Source organism: Hipposideros armiger, unplaced genomic scaffold (genome assembly GCF_001890085.2).
Source record: "Hipposideros armiger isolate ML-2016 unplaced genomic scaffold, ASM189008v1 scaffold_43, whole genome shotgun sequence".
Classification (NCBI taxonomy): domain Eukaryota; kingdom Metazoa; phylum Chordata; class Mammalia; order Chiroptera; family Hipposideridae; genus Hipposideros; species Hipposideros armiger.
This window is the reverse complement of record NW_017731393.1, coordinates 4760193-4785054: the sequence shown is the minus strand read 5'-3', so window position 1 is coordinate 4785054 and position 24862 is coordinate 4760193. Positions and strand designations below refer to the sequence as shown.

General features: G+C 52.9%; 1 protein-coding gene across 8 annotated transcripts in view; it reads left to right on the top strand.

Annotated features, from left to right (window-relative positions):
• Positions 1-48: 48 nt before the first annotated feature.
• HHIPL1 (HHIP like 1) overlaps positions 49-24862 on the top strand; it is a 52280-nt gene continuing 27466 nt past the window's right edge. Inside the window, exons 1-3 of one of the 8 annotated variants that reach the window (XM_019639345.1) lie at positions 49-401; positions 3610-3807; positions 17026-17492. The gene's annotated coding sequence lies outside the window, so the exon portion shown is untranslated. Of the gene's footprint in view, positions 3808-4217; positions 4383-16247; positions 16312-17025; positions 17493-24014; positions 24358-24862 lie in introns of those variants that run through there. The other 7 variants (XM_019639342.1, XM_019639343.1, XM_019639344.1 and 4 more) reach the window with 7 other exon arrangements.

Here is a 24862-nt window from a genome sequence, read left to right as displayed (position 1 = left end):
GCGCCCCTTCTCCCTCCCGGGACAGCAGAGTCCGGCGCAGTCTGAGATACAACGAACAATGGGACTGTGACACAGGGGTCGCTCTCCCGGCGGCAGGGCGGCTCTTTGTCCCCTACCCTGCCCCCTGCTCCTTCTCCCCCCATCTCCACCCAGGTCCCCTGCCGGAACTCGCGGAGGGGCTGCGTCTCCACTCCAGCCCCGGCCTGTGGCTCTGTCGTCCGCGCACGGGGAGGGCCAGGGCCTCGCCCGCCGTGTCCCGGAGCACTGTACCCCTATTCCTTGCCCCGAGGGGACGAGGGCGCCAGGAACGTGCCCCCGCCCCGAACGGCGCTCAAAGCACCACTCCCCGCCCACCCAGCCGCCGGTCCCGGGGACTCCGGGGAGAATCTGCGATTCGCGAGGTGAAGACCGCTGGGGACAGTGGAGAAAGGTCTCCCACTGGGACCTTAACACGGGGGTTGCAGGGCGCCGAGCCGGCGGCAGAACCCCCTCCCAACCGCAGCCTCGCCCCTTCCCACAGCCTGTGAGTCTGCCTCGTTATCCCCGTGTCCCCGAAGAGCATTTACGTCTCGTCTGCTGAGAGCAGAGGGGAGGGGGGTGTCGGTCCCCCAGGACCTGCAAGGAGATAAAACCCGCGCACTCGACCGTGAGCAGCCACAGCCGGGAGCGCGCGCCCGCGCCGCAGCTGATGTCCCCATTTACAGTCGCTCAGCCATTCACCCGACAACCGCGTTCGCAGCGCCTACTGTAGGCCAGACCTGTTCTAGACTCCCAGGGGTTTCTGCAGGGGGCGACCGCAGAGGCCACGGGCCTCTGTGGGGAGAAACGGAGAAAAGATAAACAAATTAGATAGCTGTGAGACTGTGGTAAGTGCTGTGCAGGGGATTCAGACAAGCTGCTGTCACAGAAAGTGATAATCAGTCACTTTAGATCCCATGGTCGGGGAGGACCTCTGAGGAGGTGCATCTAATCTGAGATCTGAAAGTAAAGAAGGACAAAGATAAAGAAGGGCGCTCTAGGTGGAGGGACCAGTTAGCACAGAAGCCCTAGAGTTGGCCTGTTAGTGGAAGGCCAGTGTGGCTGGGAATGGGCCAAGGAAGAGGGGTGAGAGATGAGACCACAGGGGACAACTCCTGCCTGATTCTCAGGTAGCTAGGAAAGCAGTGGGCAGTTAGCAGGAAGCGGTATGACCTGATTTACCTTTTAAGAGACTCACTCTAGGCCATATGTGGAAAAGGGATTGGGGGTGAGGGGCGTGCACAGAAGTGCAGAGTCAGTACCTCCTTCCCCCCACTCCCATCCACCCCTCTCTGCAGGTAGATGTTCAGGAGAGGGGGGTGGGAAGAGCATAGGCCTGAGGGGCATAGCTTTGAGGATTAAGCCCAGGGGAGCGGATGTTCCCCCAGACACTGGCCCTGGTAAGCCAGCTCCTGGCTCCTGGGTGGAGGGGCCCTTCTCCCCGCTGGGGCGCTGTGCTCCACAGGCCCAGCTGAGTTTGGGTTTGGAGAGGAAAAGGGTTTCAGCTTATACTTGGGGATGCGGGGCGTCCTCACCCCAAGAAGCCAGATTAAACAGCTCCCTGGGGCTCCCCGCTCCCGATGAAGCCTGTGCACAGACCTGCTCCTGGGAGAATCAGAGGTGAGCACGACACATGGCTCACTAGGGAAGTCTCGGGCAGGGTTAGCACTGCACTTGTGGGAACCCCCTCCCCATTTGCATGGGACTCCTCGTGGTATTCCCCTGGTCCTCCGAGCTGAACTTTCCGAGAGAAAAACGAAGCCTCCATCTAGACGAGGTTTGTTTGCATCATCTACAGACTGTGGGACCAAGGGTCCCCTGGCCTAGTGTCCCACAAGAGCGTCCCTAACATCACTGTGGTGCAGCAAAGACAAAGTGCTAGAGATGAGGCCTCTGGGTGGCTTGAGAGGAGGTCTGCCCCCCACACCATGGCTGGACAGGTTAGGGCAGAGCAGGAGGGGATGGCGGGAGGTTGAGAAGGCCCAGAGCTGAGACAGGCTCCTGAAGCAAGAGGGACCATCTAAGCCAGAGCCACACAGCCCCACAAAGGGCCCACATCCCCCAGGGTCCAGCAGGAGGTGTCAAGTCCCCTAGAGTAGTCCCCACAGTCCAACAGACTCTGGACCCCAAGCCAGGCGCTTGGAAATGCCACATATCTGCATTTTTAGCCCCTCAGGCATGAGAAGCCCTGCCTTGTCATGAAAACTAAAACCAGATCATGGACCTCAAACACAGTCATTCGCTAGATACCCAGTCAAAGTAGTGTGGGTCTTTTAAAAAAATAAAGATGTACCACCAATCCCCCATTTTTCCTCCAGAATCTCCTAGACTGCATGTGTCCATTTAAAGCCACACAAATGTTTTTGAGAGCCAGCTGGGGTGAGAGCCAGTACCCTAACACAGAGTAGACAAAATATTCCAAAATGCAGGGGCTGTGAACCCGGGAAATGATACGGGCTTGGCCCCAGTGGTGAGCAATTTTCTCTCCACTGGGAAGGGAAGGGGCTCTGTAACTCTCCTGTGTGGCTGGGGCCCTGAGCACAGACCCCAGTGCAGGTTACCATCTGGTGTTTGCTGAGTGAATGTGCGACCCTTTGGCGCATGACAAACTGAGTCTGAACCCCTCACTTTGAAGGTGAGGAAACAGCTCAGGAAGGTCACTTTCATTGCCCAAGGTCACTATCATTCACTGGTTTACTAAACACAAAAATATTACGTAAGACTTTATCCACAAATGCATATATATGTGCAATCATATATACGTTGTAAATTGCACCACAAAAGAGATGAGCAGAACACATCATTATGAGGGCATCCTGAGACACTGGGAGCCGCTTCCTGGAGGAGGTGACGCTGGAGTTGATTCTTGAAGAATGAGTAGGAGTTTGCCAGGTTGTTAGGAGGGAGGAGAGGGTCAGGATACTCCAAGTGGCGGGAACAACACAAACCAAGGCGCAAGGTGAGCGACAGTGAGCCATGCGTGCAGACGCAGCCATGCCTCACTGCTGGAGTATATGGGTGGAGCTGGGCGGCAAAGGGTTCCGTGAGCCATGGGAGGGCATATAGCCCTCTCCTTGAGGCTTTGATAGACAACAACAGCAACAACTATAATAATAATCCACCACACCATTTACCAGCGCGCCATCTGATTCTAAGCCAGCCCTCACGTGATGGTTTTAACAGCCCTAGGTGATGGTGTCATTAGCCCTTCTAGCATTGAATGTGGATTCCTGTTGGCTTGGTTGGTGGTTTCCACGAAGCTAAGGTCACCGAGTGTGAACTTATGGGCAATGTTCAGAGGCCAAGGCCTCTGGTGTGGCCAGCGGAGGGCTGTGTGGTAGCCGAATATCTATAATGCCCTTGGCAAAGTGACTGTAATTATTACGTGCCCACGCGTGCTAGGGTTTGACACAGATGGTCTCACTGAGTCCTCACTGCAGCCCTGTGAGGTAGCAGCTCTCCTGTTACAAAGGGGTAAACTGAGGCTCACATGGGTTAAGTCACTTGTCCAAGGTCACACAGCTAGCAAGTGAGCGAGCTGGGATTCAAACCCAGGGCCATCTGAGCCCAAGAGTGCATCTTCCCCCACAGACTACTGTCTCCTGCGCCCAATTGCTCCTTCTCACAGAGGAAGACTGGACCTTTCCCTGGGACCCTGGTTCTCTCACGCTGGGGACCTGCCCTGTGCCAGGACCACGGCCACCCCCCGGCTTCCTCCTGCTTCAGGACTTCCACGCTGTGACCAAGCCAGAGACACACTAAGAAGAGCTCTCGCAAAGCTCTCGAGAGGTGAGTGGCGCCTCCTCTCCTTGCATGTTGTCCCCACCCTCTGCACCAGGACAGTCTTCCTGTATGGACATTGCACCCATTTTCCAGAGGCAAACACTGAGGTACAATGAAACAAGGGCTATCCCGGAACCCCAGTGCTTGCTGCGGGCAAACTGGGCTAAAAAGGATGCCAAGTGTGGCCCTAGGATGCAGCCAACTTCCTTTTGGGATGGAAGCACCATGGAATATGAGGAACCCCAAGACATGGTTTAATGACCAAGGGTCTCAACTCCCACGTTTTTAGGTGGGGGAACTCCCTGAAGCTGGGGCCACCAGCAGCACAGTTTGCCTGAATGTTAGCCCCCTGGGGGGCAGCAGAGAGAAGCCTGGGGGGAGGGTGGGCTCACTCACACGGTTAACCCACGTGTCAGGTCCCGTTTGGGGGATCAGGGACCAGCGATGCACAAGACGGCTGCCTAGAACCACTGATGTCACAGGCAAAAGCCTCAAGGTTAATTTGAGGGCCGTGGGAGCCACAGAAGAGCACAGAGCGGAAGAGAGACCTGCCAGATTTGTTGAATAGCACAGGACAGGAGGTATGAGGGGAGGAATGGATCAGAGGGTCAGCGGAGGCTGGGGGAGAGGCAGGAGGCGGCAGGCCAGGCCAGCCAGCGGCCAGGGAGAAAGGTCCCTTTAGGGACCAATGTGTGTGTGTAGGGGGTGGGGATATCAGTATCTGCACCCCTCCCTGCCCCTCCCTTCCCGGCTGGAGCTGCTGATGTCCCCTCACAGCGTTGCCCCAAGAAGCAACGCTGGGAGGAGGCTCAGCCACAGGGGAAACTGAGTCCGGGGAGTTCTTCACAGGGGCAGCTCTCACCTCAATGCGCTTAAAAACTTTACTTTTATCATGAACTATCTCGTATGACCATCAACTGCGGTACAGCCCATTGCCCAGCTGAAAGAATCACCCCTACTTCTGATGGCCCTGGGGCCCCTCCTGGTCACTGGCCCAGCCCACCCCGATCCCAGGGTAACCAGGATTCTGAACGCTGTGTTGATTATTCCTGTGCTTTCCGGGTACTATTTCCCCCCTTATAATGTACTGCTTAATTTTGCATGCTTTTGAACTTTATTTAAATGGGGCTGCACTTCGTGTGTTCTGCAACATGCTTTTTCACTCTTAGCTGTGTTGATCTGTGTACCTCATTCACTGGCAGGTCTGTGTAGCAAGGTTTCCCAACCTCACAGCACGATGGACATTTTGGACAAAATATGTATGTTGTCGGGGTGCAGAGGGGGCTGTCCTGTGCACTGTAGGATGTTTACCAGGACCCCTGCCCTCTATGCATTGGATGGAGATAGCACCCCCACCCCTAACTGTGAAAGCCAAAACTATCTCTGTACCTTGCCAAATGGCCACTGGAGGACAACTGCTGTCTTAATACCCACTGCATGAACATATTACCTTTACTTTTCTCCTGTTGAAGATTTGTTTCTAGTTTTTTTGCTATAACCTGCGATGCTGCTGTGGATGTTCTTAAGCACATGTCCTAATGTGCATGAGCAGGAACTTGGCTCACGTTTCTGCCGAGACACAGAAAGGCTGGGTCACACAGTGCACAAAGCTTCAGGGGGACCAGATGACGCCTAACTCCTTTCCGAAGAGGCGGTGCTACTTTGCACTCCCGCCAGCGGGGTATAGAGTGTGCCCTGCCTGTTCTTGCCAACGGCGGGTGGTGTCACTCTGGTGGGTGAACCTTCGTGCACTTTCCACGACCCACTTTGTCTCCCTTGGGACTCTCAGAGCACAAGAGAAGCCCAGGCCAAATTTCATACACGAGGTGCCCAGTAAAAAAAAAGAAACCGTACAGCCAGTTTACCCATTTGTGACTTATTTGAAATGTTTATATTTATTAGCCCAAATACAATGCAACATGATTTGTGCTATTCATAGGATAATTACAGGGTTTACTCCAGGTGTCAAGTTCCAGGCCCCAGACATGTGGTCTTGGAGGCCGGCTGTGTATCTCTGTGCCTCACTGTGCTGGGAGGGGTGAAGCCCAGGCGGCTCGCCCAGCCTGTGACGGGCACTTGGCATCTGCCTCCTCCCAGCTGTGCTGCTTGAGGACAAAGCCTTGATCTTCCCTGGAACCCTCAGGGCCCGACCCCAGTGGTGTTCTTTGGGTGTGTGCATCATACCATCTGCATCAGACACCTCTGGGCCACACCTGACCAGCCCCTTGCCCTGCATGACAAGCCTTGGGTGCTGCCCTAGGCCCAAGGTCCCCAACCAGCAATGCAGAGATCCGAGACCCATCTCTACTGCCTGAATATTTCATGTGCAGAGGGTGGAATGAAAGTCGACAAGACCTTAATTGTTAATGTGACCTCTGCTGTCTGCAGGCCCAGCCCTCCCAGCCCCCTCCAGCTTGCCCCTCCTGTTTGACACAACAACAGCAATAACAGTAATTCCTCCTGTGACCTGCTCTGGGTGAGGCTGGGCTGAAATGAAGTTGTCCCTCCCAGCCCCCAGGTGAGCCCACAGCTGGGCAGAGAGTTGTGACATAAGTAACTATTAGGTCCACCGGTTTTGTTCACTCCCTCGTGCCCTCCGGGCATAGAGCCTGAGGGCTCAGCAAGTGTTTGTTGAATGAATGTGTGATAAACAAGACAGCTGGGCTAAGTAGAAAAGCCCTCAACTTAAAGTCTGTGTCTCTGGTCTGACTGATGTTTGCCAGCCTAGTGGCCCTGGGCAAGTCATGTCCCTCTCTGAGCAGCTAGATCTCTGACTGTCTGCCCTGCTGGGTAAAGGCTGCAAGGCACGGGGTACCTGCGAGAGCCCAGACTGGATGAGTCTCTCAAGACTCTGACAGCCTAACTGCAAAGCTGAGCCTTCTCTCAAGAACAGGCTCAGACTGGCTACACCCAACTGCAGGACATGTACCTTTGCGTCCTGAGCGCTCAGAGCCCCTGCGAGTGAGTCGGGTTCCTAAGGAGACATCTGGTCGGGCTCCCCAAACATGGTCAGCCCAGTGGTTCTCAGCCCTGGGTACTCATCAGAATCGCCTAAAAGCTGGTAAAATGCAGGTGCTCAGGCCCTTCCCAGACCAATTTAATCAGAATCTGGAGAAGGTGAGTCTTACAGGCAGGGCTGAGAAGCACTGGGTTAGATGAGGCTTTTGTTCACTGGTGTCAGGCTGAGTTAGAAGAACCCACCCCCATTTCATGGGCGGGGGGGGGCACACCTCTCCCCAAGTGTCTGGATCTAGAGATCCTTCTCTAAGGTTATCCAAATTCCCCAAAGAATACTCAACTGTGTGGCCTAGGGTAGGGTAGGGGGCTAGGGATGTTGGAGCTCACCGCAGTGTTCACTTAACAACCCTATTTTTTTTACCTGTATCTAATGGGATAAAATGAAGGGAAGGGAAATATCAAAGATATAATACCAAAAAATTATCTGGGACTGATGGACACCATGAAAGAAAAAACCAGTTCTATGGAAAATAACCTCACAGAGTGATGTGATCGTAAATTCTTAACTGGCAGGTCATGGTGGGGAGTGATGCCGCGGGCTTAGAACTTCTTTAGTGCAAGGTGTTAAGCCAGCCCTGTCCATGGTTCTTGTGCATCCAGGTTCACTCACCTTTGAGATGTGAGAAGTAACACCCCTGAAGGGGGTATTAACCCCCAAGAGAGCACATCATCTGGTTAACTGTCCTGTAACCTGATCCCCACCTTGCTTTCTCCCATCTTCCTTCCTTCCTCTCCTTAATTTCCAAAGCATAAAAGAAGCTGCAGGGCTCCGGTTAGCTCAGCTGGTTAGAGAGCAGGCTCATAACACCAAGGTTGCCGGTTCGATCCCCACATGGGCCACGGAACTGCGCCCTCCACAACTAGATTGAAACAACTTGGAGCTGATGGGGCCTGGAAAAACACACTGTTCCCCAATTAAAAAATAATAATAATAAAGCTGCAAAACTGTTATTCTCTGGAGCATTTGCGATTTTGCTCCCTGGCATATGCGGTCAGTTTGGCTCAAATAAACTCATAAAAATTCTCTACAGGTGTGTACATTTCTTACATCAACAACACAAAGGGCCAGCATAGAAGTGAAAAAAAAGAGAGAGAAAGGGGGAAAAAAAGAACATTATACTAAGCTCTTCAGAATACTAGGATTGAGAAGATCCTAAAAACATCCAGAGAGAGAGAGAGAGAGAGAGAGAGAGAAAGGCCATACATATGTAAGGGATCAGGAAACAGTAACATGGACATTCTCAACAACCACTTCTAAAGCTGGAAAACTGTGAAGCAAGGCCTTCAACATTCTGATGGAAATTATTTCAGCACCTAGTCAATCAAATGTGAGGGTAGAGTAAGATATTTCATTTTCAGATACATATATATATATATATATATATATATATATATATATATATATATATATTTGGATGTCCTGTCTCTAAAATTAGGAATGAAACCAAAAAACAAGAAGACATGACAAAGAGGGAAGAGGGGACCCTGAGGTGACAGTGTGAGGGACGGCCGAGGCGGGAGGGCTTGGGGACCAGAAGCAATCAGTGCAGACTGGAACAGGGACAGAGGGCTCCGGGAGGAGCTGGCCAAGGAAGAAAAGGCAACTCCAGGACTGCCTGGGGGTTTGGCTGCCTTGAGAGGACTGTTAGAGCTGCCAGAGCATTTGGTGATGAATGAATGGTGGGCACAAAGAAAACCAAAGGAATCAAACAAGAAAGCAATTATTATTTCCCAGGTAAACCCAGAGATCCTACAAGGAAGGAAATACAGTCATAGGACATATGGTGGCCCAGGTGGCAGTCATGTTGCTATAGTCTATTATGTAAACAATATTGATTTAACCGAAATTGTCATATAGCCATACTGGGAGGATGGTGAGGAATAAGTGGGTTAAACCTCCCTGGTCTCTAAGAGAAAGGCGGTGCTAAGGCCTAAACTGGAAGGTCAGTAAAGAACAAGTAAGTGTGTTATTTGGAGACCTGGAGATAAGGCAGGAGACTAGGAAGCAGTTGCCTCTGAGAAGCAGGAATTGGGTGGCAACATGGGGCAGGAGCCTTTTTTTTTTTTTCATAAGAATAAGCCTTATAATTTTGATTTTTGAAACTGTGTGCATGCATTTTTAAATTAATATATATATTTTAAAGCCTGTCATTGGACTTCCCATTAGAAACCCTGAAAGCTAGAAGACCACAGATCCATAGTTGCCTTAAAAGTCTGAGGGAAAAGGACTCCTGCCTGACTTTCTGCCCACAGAGAGAATCGGGCAAGTATGGGACTGGATGGAATATAAGGATTTTCAGAAATGCGAGGACTCCTACCCGAGGGCCACCCAGTCTGTCCCCACATGTTCCATGGTCATTTCCAGTTTACAGGGCAGTCTGTGCACAGTCCCCTCCCTCTATCTGCCCGGCAGGCCTGCAAGGAGCAGGAATTATGCCTGTTGGATCACAGAAGCGGAGGTTCAAGGGTGTATTTGGGGATTCATGACGCATCGCTCCCATGGCTGGTGCACCCTACTATGAATACAGGTGAAGGACCTGCCCGAGGGCCAGGGAGAAGCAGCCACACTGGAATTTCAGAGCTGGAGACACCCCTCCTGGTTCAGGGGTTCTCAGCAGGACAAGTGCGGTGGAGAAGACCCTGCAGAAACATCAGTCGAGCCTCCACACAGCACCCAGGACATTGGGATGTCCTCAAACCTGCCTGTGTGGCCCAGGTGAAATGTGCAGACACAAATTCCCCTGGGAGAGACAGGGAGGAGGAGACACCGGCTGTAAAAGTGGTGACAGCAGCTCACAGAGCCACAGTGTCCATGAGCTCACTGACAATGTAAACATATGTCCAAACCTGCAGAGAATTTTTGTAAGAGTTTATCTGAGCCTAACTGATGACATTACCAGGAAGCAAGATCTCAAATGCTCCAGGGGGTGACAGTTTTGAAGTTTCTTATATGTTTGGAGCTAAGGATGATTACAGGAAGGTGGGAGAAAGCTAGACAGGATGGGATTACAGGATCACCAACAAGATCATGTGCTCCCTTGAGGGTGGTTATGCTTCCAGGGGGGTCTGCAAAAGAGGATCACTCAGCATTTCAAAAGTGTGTGAACCTAGGGCCAGCCCAGTGGCTCAGTTGGTTAAGAGTTAGCTTAAGAGCACAAGCTCTGAGCAACAGGGCCGCCAGTTCAATTCCCACATGGGCCAGTGACTCTGTGCCCAAGCTGAGCTGCCAACAGGTGGCAAGATGGCTCAGCTGGTGAGAGCACATGCTCCTAACAAAATTGCCTGTTCGATGGTGGGCTATGCCCACCCGCAACTAAGACTGAACTCGGCACCTTGAGCTGAGCTGGAGCCCAGATGGCTTAGTGGATAGAGTGTGCGCTCTTAACAACAAGGCTGCTGGTTCGACTCCCACATGGGATGGTGGCTACGCCCTCCACAACTAAGATCGAAGAACAACAACTTGGCTGTTTCCCCTCCCCACCACTGTTCCTCTCCCCAAATTTCCCAATTAAAAAAAAAGGTGTGTGAACCTAGATGCACACAAACCATGGACAAGGCTGGCTTAAGGCAAACATGAGTCTTTTACTAAAAAAGTTATGGGCCTGGGGCGTGACTGCCCACCATGATCTGCTCAAGTTAGGAATTGTGATCAGGTTACCCTGTTACTTGCAAGGTTACTTTCCTTGGGTTTATTACAGTGCCCATTTTTCATCTATATCACTAACCCTCCCGGCACCCGCGGGGCAGGCCCTGTGCTAGACCCATTTAACGGATGCAACAACTAAGGCTGAGCAAGTTTTAAATAAGCACATCGCTGAGTTGCAGTCTTAACCATGAGCAGAGTTTCTCGTACCTGCCTGGTGATAAGACTCACGTGGGACACTGTTGGTCAGATCCCTTCCCTGGAGATTCTGACTCACTACCTCTGGGTGAATCCTGGGATCTGTCTGTTTAACCAGTGCCGGGGTGGCTGGGGTGGGGGCTCCAGGACTCACAGGCGACTGATCCAGGACCTCCACGCCCTCCCTTCTCCTTCCCCTCCCACTTGCCCTATTTCACAATCGTGGGACGTTTAACCAGCCCAGGAGCTTGGCTGCTCCCCGCTGCTGGACAGAGGCCGTTTCCAGGGCTGCACTGTTCTAAAGCGCTGCTGTGGGGTGTGTCTGTGCACAGCTTGGTCTTCCTGCTGGATTGTTTCCTTGGCCAAGGCTCCCAGAAGCAGGTTCCTGAGTGGAAGGATGAACGTGTTCCCGCTCCCAGTCCCCAAGCCTAACCTAGTTTGGCCCAGGATGAGAACTGGCCTTCCTTTGGCTCCAAGGAAGGGCAGGCAGCAAGTCCTGCCTGGCACTTCCGGAGGGAAGTGACAGATCTGGCCCGTTTCTGTAAGGGCTAATTACCAATCAAGTTTCCGGGCTGACAAAGCAAACAGGGCCCGAGTGACTCAACGCCATCTTTCTGGGGCCCGCCTGGATTTCAGGGCCAGCTGGTGAGGGATCTTCTCTGCAGAGGTCAGAGGAAGTGAGAAAACCATCCCTTAGCTACCCAGGAAGGCAGGTCTGTCAGCAGCTTTGGGAAAGGCCAGAAAGGAGGCCTAGAAAGCCAGGGGCAGATAATCTGCCCTCCTTTCAGATGACAAAGGGCCTCTGGCCCCTCTGGCCTGACGGGAATGGCTGGCTGTCACCAGAGGAGGAGGCCTCGTGGGCCTGAGGGTCAGGGAGGCCCCCTGCACTGACCTTGGGCTCTGGCACAGAGCCCCCTTCCTGTCCCAGGTGAGCACAGCCTCAGTCGTGGAGGGAGGTGGCCCTCAGGCTCCTGCCCAAGGCAGCCCCTTCCCCCACCCAGGTGGGTTGAGGACGGGGGCCAGCCCTCACAGCTGTCCCTGAAACACACCTTCAGATGGTCACCACTGTGGGGTGTCTCCAGAGGCCCCTCTCTCCGGAGGGAGCAGAGAGGGAAAGGGGGGAGGAGGAGCTGGGGAACAGCATCCTTAAGGGGGTACTGGCCTCCTGGGTCCCCCCAAGGAAGGCTGGAGTCTCGGTATGTGTGGACTCCTGGCAGCTGCCTGAACACAGGACCACTCTCCTTCCCCTGCAGAAGGTAGGTGGGCTAGGGCTCTGGGCAGGGCCTCTCTAGGTCCCATCTGTGGGAAACGCTGGCCCTTCTCCCACTGGAAACACTCTTAATAGGACCATGGGGAGTCAGCCCTGTGAGGCCAGCCTTTTGGTGTCCAGTGGGTCCCACAGAGCCTGGCACCAACATACTTCCTCCACAAGACCATGAATCTTTTGCAGGCAGGGCCAGAGTCTGCTCTGTTTCAGACTCCTGGTAGTGAGGTTTCTGTCCCTAGAGGTGAGCAAGCTAAGGCAGCATGACTGTCTCTCAGAGGTAGAGAGGGAGAGCTTACTGGGGTGCGGGGTTCCGGGGCTGAGTGCCCACCCTATGCCACTACTTGACCAATACTTAGCCTGCTCTGTATGTTACACCCACTTCACAACTGAGAAAACTGAGGTGCTGGGGCTAAGATGGCTCTCCTGGAGCCGAAGATAGCTGACTCATTCATGAACCATCACCGCTTATTAAGACTGCTGGGTGCCAGGCCTCCCTGCTTCCTGAGTCTTCCCTTGGCGGATTCTCCCAGCCGTTGTCCACACTTCACCACAGCCACTGGTGGCTGCCCTCTGTCACTCCCACGGGAAGGGAATTGCCCCAGCCCCACCCCAAAGCTGCTGTTGACATGGCCGTTGGCTCTCTTTGGTCTCAGGGCCGCTGGAATGCCTGTTCCTGGTAGGACTAGGGTTCTTTATGGGGGTTAGGCCAACCCCAGCTGTTGTGCGTAGGCGGGGAGCCTTACAGGCACTGCTGGGGGCAGGCCCGTCCTGGTGCCAGGGCGCTGGCCGCCTCCGCGGCAGGACTCTCCCGGCCAGGACACCCGAGGTTGCAGGGCCTCCGTCCACTGACCACAGAACACTGATGGAGAACTTCTGTGGGCAGGCCCAGGAAACAGGTTTCTCCATCTCAGCTTCATAAAATGCCTGTTTTTAAGACAGTTTGGGAGAAAAAAAAACACAACTCATCAATAACGTGTCATTTTGTGCAGCTGACCTTTTGCCCCTGAATGCAGGTAATTCTGGCTGTCCCTGTTCAGTGCCATCATGTTGGTTTCAGTCCTTTGTCCCGCCTACTGAGGCTCCTGTAAATGCCATGTTCCTGTGGGGCATTGCCATCGGCACATTTGATAAGCCATCCTCCCACGGCCCCAGCTCCGTCTCATCCAGGCGCTGATGGAAATGAACAGGGCTGAAGACAGAGACCTGTGGCCCCCCCCTTAGAGACCCTCTTACTCCAGCTGGACTGATTTGCAAAGCTTCGTCTCAAGGTCACTCTGTTCAAGGAGTTGTGACCTCTCCTCACCACCCTGCGCTCAGCACACATTTCCACTCCGCCCACAGGACAACCTAAAGAGCTTGTTCCTCAGACACGCTATAAACTGTCACACTCCGTGCCTTTGCCCACAGTGTTCCCTTTGTCTTGGACACCCTGTCCGTCTTCCTCACCTGGGTGCCAGGACACGGGTTTGTGAAGTCCTTCTCCATGGCCCCCTGCCAGTCCGCCAGGTTCCCACAGGCCCCCAGATCCCCGATCATGGTGCCCATGCCCTGTGCTGGCCATGTCTGCCTGCCTGCATGGCCCCTGCTTTACACCTTGGGAACCCAGGGTACCCAGAACCCAACCTCTCTGAGCCTCAGTTTCCTCGTTTGTCAAATGAGAATCCTTGCCACGTCAAGGGTTACGGTGAGGATCCCGGACCCTGCGTACAAAGTGCTGGGCACACGGCGGGCTCTTGGCGTTCACTGGCTGAATGAATGAGCCACGGGTCCCTGTCCTCAAGTTCACATTCTGGCTCGGACTGGAGGAGGGAACGAAATGAAGAGCCACCAATGTGCTGTGGGGACTGCCAGCGGGGAGCGGTGATTCTGACGCAGAGCTGGGAAGGCTTCACTATCGGGGAGTGGGTGTGCTGAGCCTCGAAGGGGGCTCCTCCTTTCCCAGCTAACAGAGCTGGGGGAGAAGAATATCCTAGCTCCTGGCTTTTCCTTTTAATGATGTGCTGCTAATATTTGTGTGTGTCTGATTTAACGGGGGTGAAATGGTGACGGAGCGGCCTTATTCTGCACTTTTGTTGTTATTGTTTTTTGTTTTTGCATGCCTGTTTCCCTTTAAGGCCGGCTCTGAGAGCCACAATTCCTTAAGGTATGTGTCCAGGGAAATCCTTCTCCATTAGCTCAAGATTGTGAAATGAGCTCAGCCCAGGAGAATTTGGGTGGTTTTGGGAAGTGGTGCCTTTGAGATTACGATAGCCACGGTTGGCAGGGGAGGAGGGCAGAGGACCCTGGCATGCCAAAAGTGGCACCAGGCCCTGCTCATGTGATATAAGGAACACGGAGACTTTTCCTAGCTGCTGCCCAGCCTGACATGAGCTGAATTCCACCATCACTCATGCTCCTTAAGAAAAGGGCGTCTATTAAAATGTAAATATTTTGTCTGGGAAAGGGAACACTGCTTTATTATCGAGGAAAAGGAAGATGGAAACTTACTTTTATTGAGTGCCTACTGCATGAGATGGGCACGCCTCACATTGTCTTCGATCCACTTGGCAGCCTAGCGAGGCGGCTGAGTTACCCAGCCCTGCAGGTGAGAGAGTGGAAATTCTGAAGCACCAGGGGATGCCAAGTTCTTGCAGAGCCCCAATGAGAGCCCAGAGCTGACTCCCCACCTCGCTCCGCTTACCCATGTTGGGCAGTGGCTCCCTGGAGTGTGAGATGAGACAAGGCAAGGTTCTGGGGACACCCTGCCCTGGGTTCAGTGCAGCCTTGCCTCCAATCAGCTGTGTGGCCTGAACAATTCGCCGCTTGGATTTCTCCTCATCTGTGGATGGAGTAGCGGTCGCACTGACCACCACTCCCCCACCCTGCCCCACACCCTGTGGGGACAGGAAATATGCAAACTCTGTGACACAGTGTCTAGGCTAACCAGCTCCCTGTCCCCTATGTGTCCATACTGGCACCTGAGGAGAGAAGGCAGGTGGAGGCTGGAGCAGCTGGCCTATAAATGCGAATTGGTTCATGAGACTGGTGGCCTCTGTAAGCCACATGACTCCCTTGCTCCCCCATGGTCACGTGTGCAGCAGCCAAGATCCGTGTCCCATTCCCCAGGAGCCTAGTTCAGGAACTACACAAAAGAGGCCAAATTCAGAACCCCTGCTTGAACCCTGACCTTCTGCTCCCTCTAAGGCCTGGAGCAAGCCCCTGGCCTCCTGTGTGCCTTGGTCACCCTATCTCTAAAGTGGAGAGCCCAGCAAATTCATGTCTCCATGACAGAGAGGAGGCTGGAGAGAGAACAGTCTCTGACCTAGTGAAATTGCATGGTGCCTCGAGGACGAAGTGCATAAGCTGCTTAGCTGAGGGCTATCATCACAGGACCTGAAACCCTCATCAGCTGGTGACCGACAGGTGTTACAGCTGCTGGAACTTTGGGCTGCAGGTTCTGTGGGATGTTTGTGGGATCACCCTAAAAACATGTAGTGGCTCGCTTTCTGTGGCTGCAGCTCAGGTTCTATCTACCCTGGGCTGGCCAGGGTTCCATCCCTGCCACCGGGAACCGATGCCTCTCAGCAACCTCGTCCCACTTTGCAGAGGACAAAACTGAGGTACAGAAGGTCAAGTCACTAGCCTCAGGTCCCGCAGCCAAGGTGTGTCAGGTCTGCCTGACACAGAGTCTGGTCTCCTAACCACAGTGCCAAATTGCCTCCCACGGTTATTACCATCATCACAATAGAATAGTAATAGTAGTTCTAATTATTATTATTACTGAGGGCAGTGCTCCAGGCAGGCAGGTCTGGGTGACTGCATCGTGGAGCCAGGTGCCTGGCCAGGGCCCACAATTAGGCAGGTCCCAGCTGGCCCTAGGACTATGCTAAAGATGTGAGGCCCCCGTCGTGTGGCCTGTAAGCCCGGGTCAATGGTGTGGGATGTCCCCCCACCCTCTGTCAGGTTCCGGTCTTAGGCAGAAACCCCAACTCATCTGCTCCTGGATGCATTTGGTGATGCACCCCATGGAGATTCATGAATAGGAACCCTGAAAATTCAACCAGAGGCACCCATTGTTTTTAAAAAGCACAGGGCCCACCCCTCCCCAAGCTAAGTACCCCTGCTCCAAAAGGCCGTGTGTCCTGCTGGTTAAGAGCATGGACCTGGGCCCAGTTGGCCTGGCTAAAATCCTCCCTGTGTGACCCTGGACAAAGGACTTCTCCACCTGCACACCAGTGCAACACTCAAGGCCATTGTGAGGGCTGAGTGCGCTCGAGCTGTGCCTGACCCACGTCGGTGCTCAGTAAACGTCTGTATCCTTATCCCTCTCGGTGATGCAACTGAAGAAGGACCTGTCTGTCCTGGTGCAGGAGGGGAAGTGGGCTCACCAGGACCGACTTTACGGGTGAATCTGACTCTGGGATAGCTGGCCTCAAGTGTGTTAACTGAATGGCTGATGTGGCTGGGACAGCCCTGTGGCCCCAGCGGGCATTGGCTCTGGGCTGGTGAAGCAGCAGGGCGGTCCAGGTCCCTGTGTTTGTGATCCCTGGGCCTCCTGGTTCCCACGGAGCTGAGAGGCCACAGAGGAGCCTGCCAAACAGGTTCCCCACTTCCCGGCTCTAATCGGGATTCCAGCTCCATCCTGTTCTGTCCTGTCAGCTGGGACCAAGGGAAAGAGGTGGAAACTGCCCAAGACCATTGCAGGCCTCTGGGACATGGCTGCCCAGCTGCCCTAGCTCTGGGCTTGCAGGCCAGGTCTGCAGCCTCAGGATGGGGGAACCTGCAGCCTGTGTCAGGCCAGAGCTGGCCTCGTGGGCTCCCAACAGGATGGCTGCCCGAAAGGGATGGCTCTGCAGGCACAGGGTTGGGGAGGGCGGAGGCACCCCAGAGGCACCAGCATGAGCAGGAGAGGCCGACTTGCAAGGAGACAGGCAAATGGACAGAGCAGAGGCCATGAGGTCCCCCAGGGGTGCTGCTGAGGCAGGCCGGGCCCAGGTGCTGGGGGGATGGGGTGAGTGGGGCAGGTGGGCGGTGGCTCCATTTGTAGAACAACCTCTTCCTCTCTGTCTTCTCTGAATGAAAATGACAAAAATTGTTTTAAAACTTTTATTCTTTTCAGGAGAGGTGAGCGGGGTCACAGGCGACCTCAGCTTCTTGTCCCCATATTCCAAACAAGGAGGATGGAGGAAAAGGCAGTGTCTAGAATTCCAAGATGCAGAGGTCCAGCCCAGATACTTTTCTCCCTCCGACTATCTGAGGGCTTTGACCTGATCCCTTCTGGACATGGTGTGGCCACCAGCGGGATGAGGCAGCTCCATGGAGCCCCCTGGTGGCCTAAGGAGTTGTTGCGGCCACAAGGGCCGGGGACAGGTTCACTCCTGGACACCCACTGAACTAGGACCTTTCTTGTGACCCAGACGGATGCCAGGAGCTTCTCTGGGTGCCAACAGGGAAACGTCGTCTCCCAACAGCCTTGTACTGAGGGCGTCACCCCCATGTTATATGTGGACACCTGGAGGGGACAGTCCCATGTCATCAGGCTGCTGCTGAAAATCCATTGTCAGGGAAACAAGTAACAGGCAGACCGTAAGTGAAAAAATAACATGAACATGTATTCGTTTAAAAATAGAGTATGTGTGCTGGTGCCTGCATAGACCCTGGAAGGATCGCGCGAGAACCTGGAATCTTCTGCACTTCCCGGAAGCAGAATCAGTGGGCTGGAGCGTAGGCTGGAAGGAGCTCTCCTCACTGGGATTAGTTTTGCACTTTTTGATTTTTTTAATGACATTGACATGTTGCCTATACTTAAAAATACATGAAAGATTTAAATATTCATGCACATTCAATGGCAGAAAGGAACTTGGAAGTGACCAAATGTTCCCCCAGTTACAGCAGCACCGATAGGAGCTGCTCAGCCACCACTTGCATGCCGCCAGTGGTGGGGTGCTTACCCCTTAGCAGGCCAGCTCGCAATCTGGAAAGACCCCCTCTCCATGGACTGAAACATGTCTGCCTGGTTTAACTTCTTTCTCCTGAGGTCATCTTTTAGGTGTCTGTAGGATGTCAAGGATTGGCTGAGCTCCCCCTGGGTGCCAGGGCCCATGGTTTCAGACCCCAATGAGCTCAGAGTCCAGTTTCTCACATCTAAGCAATGGGCGGGATTCTGAGGCCATTGGGTACAAGCCCTGGCCAAAGTGGCCCTCGCCTAGCGCACACCGGGCAGGTGGCTGTTAGTAACAGCAGAGAAGAGGCCCTGTTGCCCAAAGCTTTTGTCCATTCACAATACCCATAATTCATTGTGTCACATCCTCTCCCCCCACTTCCTGCTGTCCGGTCTCTTCAGAAATGCCTTAGTGGGCAGGCCTAGGGGCGCATTCGTTAGGAGTTGGCTTGGGACGCCGGCACTGAGCAGTAGGGCTGCGGTTAGGATCCCACATTAGGGCCAGTGACACTGCGCCCTCTACAGCTAAGATGGTGAACAACAGCTCAACCTGGAGCTGGTTGCGGTGAGTCGCTGGCAACGGCGTAAGCTGCAATAGGGCTGGCTGGCAGCTGGCGTGAGCTTTCGTGGGAGGCTGTGAGTGGCTGTGAACTGCCATGAGCCGCCGTCCAATGGCTGGCAAGTGACTTCCTCACTCAGAGAAGAGCGCAATGATAATACCAACATGGGCCAGTGAAGCAGCATCCTCCACAGCTAGGCTGAGGAACACAGGGACAGCAACTTGTCTGTTCCCCTTCCCCGATTCCTCAATGCTGTTCCCCTCCCCCAACTCCCCAATAAAATCTTTTTTTAAAAAAAAAAGAAAGAAAGAAATGCCTTAGTGATAGGCAGCTCATGCCCTAGCATTGGGGGTGTTCTGATTGGATGCATCTGACTGGTCATCCAGTCTCAACATCCCTGAGCCTCAGTTTCACCATCTGTAAAATGGGGTTAATAATAATCCTCACCCTGAAAGGTTGCTGTGAGGACCAAGTGAGGTGAAGCTAATATGCACTGTGGGGTGTGAGTGGAGCCAGGGGGGTGCTGGAAGAGAAGGGTCCGCCCAGAACCACTGCCGGCAAGTGGACAGGGTGGAGCCGTGGTGGGGAGCGGGGAGTGGGGGGAAAGTGGGTCTGGAGAGCAGGGACCTGGGGCTACAAATCTGAAATCGAGGTGTGGGCAGGGCTGGTTCCTCTGAGGACTGGGGAAGGAGAATCTGAGCGTGGAGTTAGGTCCTGTCCTAGAGCAAGGCTGTAGCTCCCACCTCTGAGGGCCTGGCAGGACAAGAGCAAAGCTGGCATTTATTCCTCAGGGGACTGGGGGGTGAGGGAAGGGAGGCTGTGCTGGGCTCCCCGGAAGTCTCCAGAAGAGCTGGGGGTGGAGGTGCCTCTGCTCTAGAGAGGCTGGGGGTGGGGGCAACACCTGTCAGCCCCCCTCTGGGGGGACCTTTCCATTACATGTCCTACCTAAGTCTTCACGCCTGCCAGCGTGAGGAGCCATTCCTTTTTACAGATAAGGAAACAGAGAGGTGAGGGTCCTGACTTCGATGTGTATCAAGGCTACAGATTAGCATAGTGTTAAAAGGTGTGCTGGGAACATAGGAAGTCTTATAAGAGTGAATAAGTGAGCCAGGCTTTGGTTGCAGGACTACTAAGAGCCTCTAGCAAAGAGGTGCATCTTGAATCTCCAGCAGGAGCTTGGAACGTGGTGTTTCTCAAACTCACCTGGCTGTGGCACCCTGTGCAGCTCCAGTGCCTGATGAAAGCGCCCAGAACCCATACTCTGCAGAACAGAGCCTGGGAAATGTCAGAAGGCAGCGTTTGAAATCGGAATCCCCCAGAACAGCTGGGCCAGTTAGCAAGCTGCAGAGTCGGGACGCAAACCCAGTGCTCTGGGTTACTAACCCACATCGCCTCACACTGTGGCTCCCAGTTCCTCATGTTTCAAAACAGATTTAAGACATCTGACGCAAATGTAGTCAAGTATTCACGTGGCTAAAGTCTGGTGGTGTGTTCGTGGGCGATCTTCCTTCTCTTCTTTATAATGTTCTGTAGGTGTAAAATGTCTACAAAAGCCCTGCTGGCCCCAGGCTCCTTGCCTCGCCATGAGTCAGGCTGCCAGGGTGGCAGAGCAATGACCAACTCACTTCCCCGTGCGCATGAGAAAACTCCTAGCACGTTCTCCTGCTGTGGCTGAGTGGCCTATGCTCCCCTGGAAACAGGGAGGCAGGTGGCCCAGTGGACAAACAGGCTGCCCCATGGTCTTCCTTCCTCCTCATTCTGGACAAGGAACTAATGACCATGTAATTAGCAGATGTCTGGTCTGCAGGAGCCGATGCATGGCTGCCCACGCTGACCCAGTCTGGCCGGAAGAGGCTTTGGGTGTTGTGCTGGCCTGCGTGTCCTGGTTCTGGCAGTCGACAGTGCCCACTAGGCTCCTGGAAATGTGGGCAGTGCTCCTAGGCCCTCAGCACCAATGGGCTGGGACCAAGTGGCCAGCAGGGCCTGGTCTCACCTCTTCCCCAACCCCCACTCAAGAGGTAGGGGAACTGGGGTTGAGGGTCAGGGAGGGTCCTGCATGGAGTCAGGGTTGGGAGATTATAGCAGGGCTGGGTATCCCCTCATGCTGGGCGGGGCCTGGATGGCTAGAAGGCAGCCTTTGTGAGCCCTGAATCATCTGCTGACAGCACAAAGCCAATGTTTGGGGAAGAAAATCCGGAGGTTTTCTCAGCCACAGGACTGGCTTCTGTGGCTGTTTCCATCAGACAGGGCTTGAGGGCACATCAGCTCAAAGGATCAGCTTTGTCTTTGCTGCTGGCACTGACTGTCCTTACCCCTCGTCCCTGTAAAAATCCTCGGCTCCACAGGCATTTGGTAAAATTGTCCAGGCCATCCAGCCTGTGGCTACTGGCTATGGCAGGAGCTCAGGCCCTGATAGCAAAGTCAGAGCATGCATGTATGCATTCATTCATTCACTCACTCACTCACTCATTCATCCTTTTGTCCATCCATGTGCTTATTTGTTTATAAAAACAATAAAATGCCCAGCATGTGCCAGACACCCTACCCTTGGGGTTCAACAGCCGGTAGGGACTAGAGCACTTCATTCTGGCTTCTGTTACTGAAGTTTGCTTTGTCTGCAATTAATGTAGCTACTCCAGGTTTCTTTTTAGTGGTAACATGCTATATCTTTCTCCATCCCTTTATTTTCAACCTGAGTCTTCATATTTAAAGCGATTTCTTGTAAGCAACCTATAGTAGGGCCTTGTTTTTCTATCCACTCTGACAGCCTATGTCTTTTAATTGGTGTATTTCAATCATTCACATTAAAGCGGTTATAGAATTGGGTTAACATCTACCATATGTGTCACCTGTTTGCTATTGATCATACGTGTTCTTTGTTTTTCCCTCCTTTTTTTCTGCCTTCTCTGGTTTTAATTGAGCATTTATTAATATGACTTCATTTACAGCCTTTCTAAGCATCTCAATTATACTTCTTTTAAAAGTTATTTTAGTGCTTGCTCTGGCATATACAATATACATTTTGTTTATGCTGCAATTTTTTTATTAATAGACTTTATCTTAGAACAACTTTAGATTTATAGGAACTTTTGAGCAAATAGTACAGAGGGAATATATACTTTTAACTAATATATAAGTCTGTCTTCAAAAACACTATTCCATTTCCTGCATGGTACAGGTAACATACTACAGGGTATTCCCAATTCCTTTCTCCCGCCCCTTATGGCATCACTGTCATTCATTTCACTTACCCATATGCTAGAACCATCCAATATACTGAGTTTCTGACCTATATCATTTTCCTTCTCCTAGAAGAACTTCTTCCTTTTTGTTTTTAAAGATTTTATTAGGGAATTTGAGGAGGGGAACAGCGTTGGGGAATCGGGGAAGGGGAACAGACAAGTTGCTGTCCTTTTGTTCTTCAGTCTAGTTGTGGAGGATGTCGCTTTACTGGCCCATGTTGGTATTATCATTGCGCTCTTCCCGAATGAGGCAGTCGCTCACCAGCCATTGGACGGCCACTCACAGTGGCTCACAAAAGCTCACGCCCACTGTCGGCCAGCCCCACTGCAGCCTATGCCATTGCTGGCAACTCACTGCGGACCAGCTCCAGGTTGAGCTGTTGTTCACCATCTTAACTGTAGAGGGCGCAGCATCACTGGCCCTCATGTGGGATCCCAACCGGGGCCCTGCTGCTCAGAGCTGGCGTCCCAAGCCAACTCCTAACCAACGCGCCACTCGGCCGGTCCTCGAAGAACTTCTTTTAACATTTTTTTGTAAGGCAGGTCTGCTGGTGATGAATTCCTCAGTGTTTGTTTTTCTGAGAAAGTCTTTGTTTTCTCCTTCACTCTTGAAGGATAATTTTGTCAGGTATAGAATTCTAGGTTGATGGCTTTTTCCCCCGCCACTTTAAATGCTTGGCTATCCTCTCTTCCTGCCTACATGGTTTCTAATGAGAAGTTTGCTGCTGTTCTCTTTGTTCCTCTGTAGGTGAGTTTCCTCTGGCTTCTTTCAAGATCTTCTCTGTCTTTGGTTTTCTGCAGTTTGAATATGATCTGCTTAGATGTAGATATTTTTTTGGGGGGAAGGGTGGATATTTATCCTGCTTTATGTGGTCTTAGACTCCTAGATCTGTTACTTGGTATTTGTCATTCATTTTAGAAAATTCTCAGCTGTTATTACTTCAAATACCTCTGCTCCGTTCTCTCTTTCTGGTTTTCCAATCACACAGATGTTATACCTTTTGAAATTGCGCCACACTTCTTGGATGTTCTGTTCTGTTTGTTTGTTTAACTCCCCCCTCCCCCGTTTTGCCTATTAGTTTGGGAAGCTTCTACTGACATATCTTCAAGCTCCCCAATTCTCCCCTTGGCCATGTCCAGCCTGTTGGTAGGCTCATCAAAAGCATTTTTCATTTCTGTTACAGTGGTTTTTATTTCTACCACTTCCTTTTAATTTTTTTCTTAAAGTTTCCAGCTCTCTGATGACACTGCCCATCTGTTCTTGCATGTTGTCAACTTTTTCCACTAGAGCCGCTAACATATTAATCATAGTTATGTTTAGTTCCCTGCCTGATAGTCCCAAATTCTAGGTCTTCCCCTGAGGCTGGCTCTGATGGTTTCCCCCATCAGACTGTGACTTTTCTTGTCATTTAGCATGCCACATAACTTTTTCTTGAAAGCCAGACATGATGTACTGGGCAATAGGAATTGAAATAGATGGACTGTTAGTGTGAGCATTTATGCTGACCTGGCTAGGGGTTGCTAGTGTTTAATCTCTGCTGCAGCTGTAGGAGCTAGTGGCTGCAAATTCTTCTGGTGTCCTCAATTCTCCCGTTGTCTTTGAGGTCCCCTAAGAACCCCTCCTTCAATAGAGTGTGTGTCTTGTAGCTCTTGGAGCTGTAACCCTGCTACTATACTGGAGGCCTTTTGAGGTGGTAGTAAGGAGTTGAGAGGTGAAATATTCCAAAATCGTATGTCCCTGGGCTGTGACATTCACCAGTGTTTCTTAGTTTCTCTCTTACGTAAGACGTAAGACGGGAAGATTAGAGGGGGCTGGATTTGGGCAAATGCCTTCCCTCAGGGTGGATAGGTTCTGGGAAAGCAATTTCCCCTGGAGAGTTGCCTTTGCTATGGAGAATGCTGTAAGTATATTTCACAATGATGACTTTCTCCCTCCCCCTGCAAGAGTTGGAGGGGAGAGGGTTTCTGGAGGTAAAAATCACAAAACTTTGCCCCCCTCCTTTAGATTGTGAACACCCCTACCCCGAGTTTCTCAGTCTCAGACTAGTGCACACTCGGCCCCCAGCAATTCATCAAAATTCCCATTTTAGCCATCCTACCAGTTTATGGTTCCAGCAATTTCTGCTCCTGATGAGCAGATCTTGACTGAGACTGGATTTTGCTTGTCTCTCCAGGTTTTGGGGTATTGGTGGACCCTCAGAAGTCAGTTCTGTAACGGGTCTAAGAAAAGTCATTGATTTTCAGTTTCAGTTTGTTCAGCTTTTTTCCTATTGGCAGAGAGGAGTGACGGCTTCCAAGCTGCTTGTGTGTCAGAGCAGAAATGGAGATGCTTGTGCTCTCAAGTACCAGCTTGCTATGTGAGCTGGGCAAGCTCCTGACTCTCTACCCCGTGTTCCCTCGTCTGTAGAATGGGATCCATACCCCAGGGGGATGGTATAGGGCAGAAACTGCGCCCGGAGCTGCAGGATGGAGAGCTGGAGGCCCACCCGGGAGGCATGCAGTGTGGGAGGGAACAGCCCCGCAGTCCTGGGCTGTGGCCGTCTGCCGGCTCAGGAGCGAAGAAAGACAAGCCCGTGGTGGGGACCAAGGGTGGACTCCGGAGGCTGCCGGGCCTCCCTCCCCAGCCCTGGCCAAGGTTTCACTTCTACTTGTGATTCCCGGAGCAACAACAACGCCTGCCCTTTGTAAGGCTGCACCCCCATGTTTAGGTGATTTCCTGAGAATTCCCAGCTATTGTCCCCATGGCGACCCTCCCCTGGCCTGGTTAGAGGTAGGACTGGAACCCATGAGTCCAGGCCTCCTTCCCGGGGCTCCTGGGCTAAAGAGCGCCTGAGGGAGGAAGCTGTGTCCCCAGCAGAACGGGAAACACAGTCCGCACCAGGGGCCCCAGGAGGCCAGGCCACTGCCATTGCACTTGGAAAGGTTCTGGGTCTAGGAGGAAGAGGCTGCCGGACCAGCGCGGCGGGAACAGAGGCTGTGCCGCGTTCCGACTCTTCCTTCGGTCCCTCCAGGGTGTCCCGCACCAGAGGGGACTACCTCACAGGGCAGGTCTCCCAAACCCGAGGCCCTGTGGGGTGGCCCGCCCCTTCCCCGCTCGGCGATCGCCCAGGGAGGGTGCCGGCGAGGCGGGAGGCGGGCGCTCAGGGCGCGGCCGGCGGCTCCCCGGGGGCCGAGCCGGGCCGAGGCGGAGCGGGGCGGCGGCGGCATGGCGGG